Source organism: Mastacembelus armatus, chromosome 21 (genome assembly GCF_900324485.2).
Source record: "Mastacembelus armatus chromosome 21, fMasArm1.2, whole genome shotgun sequence".
Taxonomy (NCBI): domain Eukaryota; kingdom Metazoa; phylum Chordata; class Actinopteri; order Synbranchiformes; family Mastacembelidae; genus Mastacembelus; species Mastacembelus armatus.
This window is the reverse complement of record NC_046653.1, coordinates 18,306,609-18,315,340: the sequence shown is the minus strand read 5'-3', so window position 1 is coordinate 18,315,340 and position 8,732 is coordinate 18,306,609.

Here is an 8,732-nt window from a genome sequence, read left to right as displayed (position 1 = left end):
TCAAAAACTAATTCAAACCTTGTGTTTAGCTGAAATTGTCAATTTTCTCTTAATATGTGGCGACGCAGTTATTCCAATAATACCATTTGCACTCCTGTGTGTGGTAAATCCACGTACCTTTCGTTTAGTCTGAATCCATTTGGGTTTTTTGCAGTAAATGTTTCCACTCTGGTTTGACACTAGCATTAATCCCCAATGGACATATCGCCGTGTTTTAGTTTCATGTCTGTTTTTCAAAAGCGGGAACTGTGCCCCCATTGTAACTGCATGTAAACGGTCAGCAATGATATTGCAGCTTCACTGGAGTAAGAACAGGTGAAGTTAGTGTCCTTGGATTGAAAAATAAAACTCACAGTCCCTGGAAAAGAACCTGAAGTGAACTGTGAAGTCTGTCATTTTATAGCCTGATAATAAAATCAGTTAAGAAATGACCTGATTTGGGTGAAACAGCTGGAATAAACTTGTTTTCCCAGACGTCCTTAATGACATTAGCTCAGGTGTTTTGCGCAAGTTAGCTAGCAGTGATTCTATCAACAAACAAAATGACCAGAAACAAGTGCAATGAGGCATTTAGGATATTTCGTTTTCAGGCAAGAGAGGAAAATTGACTTTGATGCCAGAAAGTTACTCATATTTACTCCCCCCCACACTTTTTCTCTCCCCATGTCTGTCTCTATCTGGCTTGTGTTTCTTTGCTCACTGCTTTCTTAGTTAGCTAAATGTCTCTGTGGCTGTTGGTGTGTATTTCACACCTTAAAGCTGCAGGCCAGACATATTTTGTACTGTAAACATGACTGAGGATCAACTGATTGGGTGCACATTTCTAGCAAATGCGTGATTAATCTGATTATCTGGGCCTCAATGATAAGCAGTTGACCCGAGATTCCCGGGGGCTCCTGAGGGGCTGGGGCCTTTCTGGACACAGAAACTGTTTTGCCATATTATGCAGTAAATATTGACTTGGTCAACAGGCTGCACAGGAGTTTGGTTAATTTGGATTTTTGTGGATGTTGGTTGTGTGACTTTTGAATGAGCCTGTGCCAAAGGTTTTGTAGCTGCGTGTGAGAATCATTTGATCCTGTTTTGTTTTTAATCAAAATGGGAAAAATATCAGTTTTTTACAGAGCTGAGAGCACCCAGGGTCTCCAGGATCCCAGTGGGGTAGCAGAATGTCTCTTTGTGTTTTTCATTCTTTAACTATAAAAGTTTCATAGAGCCAGGTGGCATTTATGGCATGTGGAAAAAGAGGATGGTGAAAGGTCATCTCACCAAATGCAGACAGCGATTGATGAACTTTTGCTTTTCATCATGCTTTGAGCTTTGATAGCTCGTTGCGTTTAGCTCTCTCTGCCAAAAGTTTTGGTTCATGAATCAGTCAACATGTTTGTATTTGTGAGATCAGTTTCATTCATAAGGCGTGTTTGTGGCAATTAAGTGGATCGCAAACCATGTATGACATTAAATGACAGCTCCATCAAGCTCCACTGAAAATCAAATATATGCTTTTGTCAGCTTTCAGTTGTGTCATCTGAAGGCAAATCAGCTTCAATAAATAGATTTTGCTGCAACCAGTACAGCTGCATGGCAGGTCTTTTGATGGAAATTGTTGACAGTGATGGTTGTGCTGATTTTATCCTCATGTTCTATCATTTGTAATCTGTCCTGCACATTCACTCGGCCCTCCTCGCCATTTCCTTTAGATGTTATAACTATGTTTTTTTTTTTTTTTACTACGGCTAATGTGGACTCATTAATTTCTCCAGTATGTTTTCTGTGGGTGTGTGTCACAGCGAAGGGAAGGGAGAGCGAATTGGATTGAGGGAAAAAGAATCAGAAAAGGCACATGGCTGGATTACTGCTTCGTGTTTAGCCCACGTGCCTCAGCAGCAATGTGCTGCATGTAATGGGTGACAAAGAGTTCACTGGTTGCTAGGAGTGTGCAAGTCATCATTAGCTTTTCCCAGCTCCTACTGGCCTGATAGTCATTGTTATAGGCCTCTGTTAAGCACTGACACAAGCAGAGGTATTTATCAAACTGCTGTAAATGAATTAGTATCAATTAATAAACAAATTTCCCACTGTAGCTTTCAAGCAGTGGACAGACACTGGACTGTTAGCACAGGTGCTGGAAAAGATCACACCTGCACTTAAACTGACAAAAGTGACATTTGTGAGCCAGATTAAAATGCTATTTAATGTGCTCCTCATGCTAAATGCATATATGTTTGTAACTTCAATAAGAAAAACACATTGATAGGAAAGTTAATGTGGATTGTTGTTCAAACTTTGGGGCTTGGGTGTAGCAGGCTGCTGCCTGTCTGCCTGATGTTACTGCTTATGCCAAGATTTTTTTTTGACTCTGTGGAAACAAGGTCTCCATTTATGTAGACGGAGAATTAGGCCAGATGATTTTCTAACAAATTAATGCGAAAATAGTGCACAAAAAAAAAAAAAAAAAAATCTCTAAATTTCTTCTTTTGTAACTTTTCTCTTTCAGGACAGGACATGATTTACAGATCAACTGCAGCTACTATATCAAAAAGAAATTGAATTTCAGATGAGGTTTAAGGGTTAGACCTACATTTTACTATACTGTTAATACTGACCCAGAACCATAAGCACGAGCTTGTGATAGGCTTAAGCCCGCTCTCAGCAAAGAAGAGTACCCGGGCTTCCTGTTGTGTATGAATATAATTGATATTGATATAGTGGCACCCAGAACAGACATGTTAACATCCCTGCAGTTGTACAGACGTCTGGAAATGTACATTTAGCATAATGGGGTGTTGATGTCAGCTTGCCGTTGCATCAGCCCATTTTACAGCCTACTTCTACTTCTTATCCCCAAATCCCACTTCAAGCATAATTTCAGTGTTTTAGCAATTAAAAATGATGTATTGCAGTTTTTCTTCTCTTGGCTGTCAATGCCAAGGGCTTCTCTCTCTGTCACTCTGAGGCCTGGTGGTTTGTGAAGTAACCTCTGTGGATAATTTATACCATACAGATGTCCTAGGGTGAGCACTTATCCTTTTGGGAAGATGTGTGTGCGTGTCTGTGATGAGTGTAATGCCATTAGCTGTGATACAGAGCCGTCCAAAGTAGTCTGCAGGGGAAACACTTAAAATCCTGTGGCACCGTAATGAAAAGAACTTTTCAGCTCTTTTTTTTTTCCTTTAGGAGAATTTGGTTTCATTCTTTGATCAGTCAGAAAAGGGAGATTAGTGGAGTCATACTGTATCACAGCCAACCATTTCTTGTCAAACTCCCACAGTCCTATCAGATGAACTCAAGTACCCATTTAGTTACACCGCCTGTCTTGTTCCAAAAAGGGAAGATGGTTTTTAATACAAATAATTACAGAAAAGCTTAGACAGTTTATTGTTTTTAGTGCTGTTGAGCTTTTGGTGGTTAGTTTTTTTTATTTGTATTGCCTTGCTTCAAATAGCAAAAATGTGAACATTTCAGCTAATTATCTATTATTAATTTTTCAATTAATAATTAACTCAGCTGTTTCACAATATGCACATACCTCAGACTTTATACTCATTAAGCAACGTTTTTGATATTTCTTACTGTAACTTGCAGGAAATTGCTTCTCTGTAATTGGTTTAAGTTTCAATGCAGAAAGACTTACTTTAAATAAGAAGAGATGTTTTTAAAACATGGGATTTAAAGTAAAAACAACACTGACTATTATCCTCCAGCACTAATCAGTTGGATATTTATCAACAAGTATCAAGTGGATATTTGGTACCAGTCATTCATTTGTTTTGGTGATTGTTGTTGTGTTGCACAAGCATTTGACCCAACATAGGCTGGGACAATCTGCAAAAAAATGGTCAATGAATATTAGCTTTTTTCCAAATATGTTCCTTTGCTGTAGTATGGGCACAATGAAGTGTTTACTTCACAACATTATTTATAGCTGCACTGGAACTGCTATATCAAAAGTGTGAAAAACATGATCTCAGCCGCCTTGTTCCAGACCTTCTGTCAGCAGAGTCCTCAGAAGGGTTGGGAGGTGGGGGGGCAGTTCCTCACAGGGACTGAATATTGCAGTACAACTTCTTCTGGGCCATCAGTACTTCAGATTATAGTGAAGCACAGGTACAGTACAGTATGTATTTACTGCACTGGGGAGAAGCTGCTCACATAACCATCGAGCTCATGTGGACAGAGGAGCTGCAGTATCTAATTTAGGCCTGTATGTAGCAGAATAATTGGGCTATTCATCATTGTCACGAAGTTCAACCAAACTCTCAGACCCTTTGAGTTAATATTTCTGCTGCCAAAGCCACAGTAAGAAACCTTTGCTTAACTTTCAGTATATTTTCTCAGCGTTAGTTCTACTCTACATTCTTCAAAACTTTACATTAAGGAAAAAAATCATTTATTGCTTTTTATTCTTGCAGCTATACCTTTGCAGCTCATTGCATGTGGGCACATTTTGATGCTCTTATTAAAAAAGGTTTTGATGGGATTTTAAAAATGTTTTTAAAAACATGTACATTTTTGAGGAACAGTAGTGTGAGGTGGTATTCCCGTGTCTGTGGTATTAAAATAACTTATGACAGTAAAAATATAGTTTGGCCATCGGAACCAAACTTTTCATAATGTGCTCAAATTAACGGATAGTTGTGGCAGGATATAAAAGACTAATTGGAGCACCAAAGCCCTTGTACCTTCAGGATTTCACTAAAGCTGATGTGCACTACAGTGCTTGCATCAAATATACTGGGAGTACAAGGAGTGACAGTGTTAAATCTGATGCTGCTTACACTGCAGTTAGCTGTGTCAGTAACTTAATCATTTAGCATTAACACATCCACTACAGTTATAGTTTGTAAAATATGAACTAAATTAAAATCTAATGTTAACTGAATCAAATCAAATTTCACTAACGCCACCCATGAACCATATGTGCTAAAATATAGTTGGATGTCTTATTTTAATCTAGAAAATTCTAAGGTGACATCCTAAATCAGTCTAATGTACTAATGAAAGTAAACAACTATAGAACACTATTCCTTCATTGTTTAGTTTGACCACAAAGTATTCTTCCATAAACTCAGCACTTTCACTGCTAAAAGAAAGCACACCATAAATATCAAAACAACCAATGTGATTGGATGAACAAACAATAAATAATATGTCTATTTGTGAGCTGTAGAGGTGCTGGTGGTGGATTTTGGATTGTGTTACTTTCAGACACAGCTGGGTTCTTCTGAGCAGAAAAGCAAACGTGGTTACTTATTCCTTTAACATAGTGAAAACCTGCTGCTGTGTTTTCCAGAACTCAGTTCATGAGTATTTAATGTGAGCCCATGTCTTTCCGATTTAAAACAAATTGGAAGGATAACTTCCAGCTGATCAATAGCAGCAGTGTTTCCAACGGGGTCACAGATTTACTGTAATATAGCAGGGTAAATGATGGATTCCAAAGGAAGCAGAGAACAGATTTTGTACAACTGTTTCTATATCAGCCTGCTGTGCCTCAGTCCCTCAGTTTGTTTTTCTTGGGCCTTCTTTTTGGGTATGTCTCATCCTATCTGTGGTCGACAGCGATAATGTTTTAGATAAACTACATGGTACTCTGCGGAGGAAACCGTGACTTATTGACCAATCTAAAGCAGAAATAACATTCTGGGCTCAACGGGAGAGAATGTTTTAAATCATCTGTGTTTACAATCCACCTTTAATTAATTTCTTGGTCTACTAAGTTTGTCTTGTCAGACTTCTGTGTTTTTCTTTTTCACGCTCAAACCTTTTTAATTCCCTTTTCTTGTCTTATTCTCTCTATTTACCATATATTCTCTGCTCACTTAAAATCTTAAAGGATATTGAACCGTTGGACATTTCTCGCTATGTTCAACTTCTGCAGGCTGGATGACCTCTTTGAAATCACTGGCTCTCAGATAACTTGGAGGACAGACCTGGCTAGATGTCAGGAGAGCAGAGAACCCTTATGTTATCTAAATTATGTGCACGAACTAATATTAAACTTTGGTGGTGATTTTCAAGTCAGAATTGTTTGATTTCAATTCACCTGGATGTTTTTAAAGAGATTTGTGGAAATTATAAGTATGTAGCATCACTGATAGGAAAGTTCTATTAATATTATCATCTAATTCTCAGTAATAATTTCACATGTACAAGCAAGTTATGTGTTTTGAATGTGTTTGATGGGATGTGGGATGTTGCACAGTCAGATCATATGCAGTAGGACATAGCTGTGTGGTGCAAAACACTTTTTTCTTAATTTATTTTAAGTAAAATCTTGGATGTGACAATTCCTGTATGAAGCATCCTTCATTATGTTTAAGAGATCAGAGGGCTCTGGCAGTTTTTTAATGCATTACAGTTGAGACACATTAAGATGCATTAAGAGTAGAGCCGCATATATGTAACGAAAACCTTCAAATCTAAAGGGTGAAAAAAAAAAAGCAATAATAAACAAAAACAAACAAAGAATATGCTGAGCGTGGCATTGGTGTAGAGGCCTGTGTTGGTTTTGTGAGGTGTGAGATGGGGGTCTGGTTGTAGGGACCTTGGGCCCTGTGCCCCTGGCCTAGAGCATCTCTCCCTGACTTCTCATTGTGACGTTCCATGGGTGGGGACCAATTTAGGGATTAAAGACAGTTGTAGATAACATTGTAATATTATTATATTTATTATTATTGCACACATGCAGGCTCACACATGCAGTCAGAGTTTGTTTTCTGGAGCCTTGACCTTAACCATAGCAACCCTACTTCTAAATCTTACCTTAACTTAACCCTGACCTAACCCTAACTGAGCACACATGCAGACACAAACGTGTTGTTCTTGACATGGGACTGCATACATATACAGTCACATTTTTGCCTTTTATAAATTTTTATTTTAGTTTGTTTGCATGATGTTTATTGTCTTGTTGTTTATCATGATATTGTTTCCCTGGTTCGCTTAAGAATAAGGAAAAAAAAAAAAGATCAGAGGGCTCTACGTTCTCTTCAGGAAGCAACGAGACCCTTGGCCAAATGCTGATCTTAGCAATGCTGATATTTTTTGGTTTCCAGCCAATAGTAAGAGTTGTTTCTGACAGACATATGGAAACCAGATGGTTCTTTGCTCAAACAAATCTTCTAAGGCTTTAACCAGTGTATGTAATCAAGAGATTGTCACTTAAACACCAACCTGTCAAGTGAAGATAAACAACCCAGTGCTATATGTTATGTCATACAGTACACTGCCTGATACTGTGCACCTATTGTATGTGTGTGTATGTAGTGTAGCCCTTTTATTTCCTGGCTGTCCTTCACTCTCTGATTGTTTTGGAGCTTTCTACATGATTTGTGTGCATTATGCATCAGTGAAAGCTGTCCACGCGCATCTATCTACTGGGAATATATTGCAGTGTTGAAGAGAAATGTGTGCATCTGTGTGTGTATATTTGTATGTGTCTGGGTATGGTGTACACAGTCAGCCAGGTGGATTAAGGAATGTTATGGAAAATTAAAAAGGTCTGTGAGGAAGAAGAGCCAGTTTGGGTGACTGTGGCATTTGGAAACGGGCAGTTTTTCCACTGCCCCTGCTCCATCCACCGTTCGCCTGCTTGTCACCTGCTCACAATTAGATCTGGATGTCTTGCTCTTCTCTCCTTCCATAGTCTCAGCAATCACTGTCCAGATGGGGCCTCTCTTGCACACACCAAGGACTGGAAAGTAGAGTACACTCAGGAATATACTTTGATGTCAGTCATTTGAGTTGTATAGTTTTACAGTGGTTTTACTTGGAACACATTACAGATATTCGAAAAGAGAAATTATTGGATGTTAGAGCGCAGGATTGAAAATTAACACCTGCAATTAACATTTTCCTGACAATGCATATATCCTTTTAATCAGTTCGATGAACAGTCGATCACGTCGTGTAAACAGGACAAAAAGATATTTGTTTGGCAGTGAACCTGTTTAGGTGCACTGACCTGTTCAGGACTTGAAACATGGAGCTGTTGACCTATACTTGCTTTACTATTTGTTGTTCTTGACGTGGGGCTCAGGACCCCAATTAATAATTAAGAATTAACTTTTACTTCACCTCTAATTTATCACCTACATATTTAGCTTGAAATCATTCCTACTTCCCACAAAACCTTCTAGTTAACTACTTCAGTGGATGCATTGATATCAGTTGGGTCCGATGCTGCGATACATCAATGCCACTTTAATGTGGCACCGGTGAATGCAATGTCAGAAGTGTAGAGGTTTTTTTTCACGATAAGTGACAATGACAGAAGTAAAGCAGGCAGCAAGCTTTGCTCGAGTGAGGGGCGTGTGCAGATACACATACTTCACACAGTGGAGCAGAGAGGAGGTTGGATTTTACAAGAGATGACAATGCACGATACGTGCGACGGAGTCTGCCAGTAATGGAGACAGTGCAAGTGATTTATCAAACACCAGTTGAACAAGCAGAACACTAACTTGCAGAAATGTGGCTTTTTGTTTATCTGTATCTGTATATTTTACAGACCCACAAGGAGCTTGTTATGCTGGTATCAGTGAATTATTCTTATTCTTCTTAAGCTGAAAACAAACACCAAAGCCTAATGAGTAGTTGAATTCTAACAGACTTGTAGTCTGAGGTCACGGTACCATGTATTGCGTTTGTTTTAAAATGCTTAATAGTTTTCTAAATCAGCTGGGTTACATTGTTAACAAATGTAATTCAAATAGCAGTAAATAGTGAAT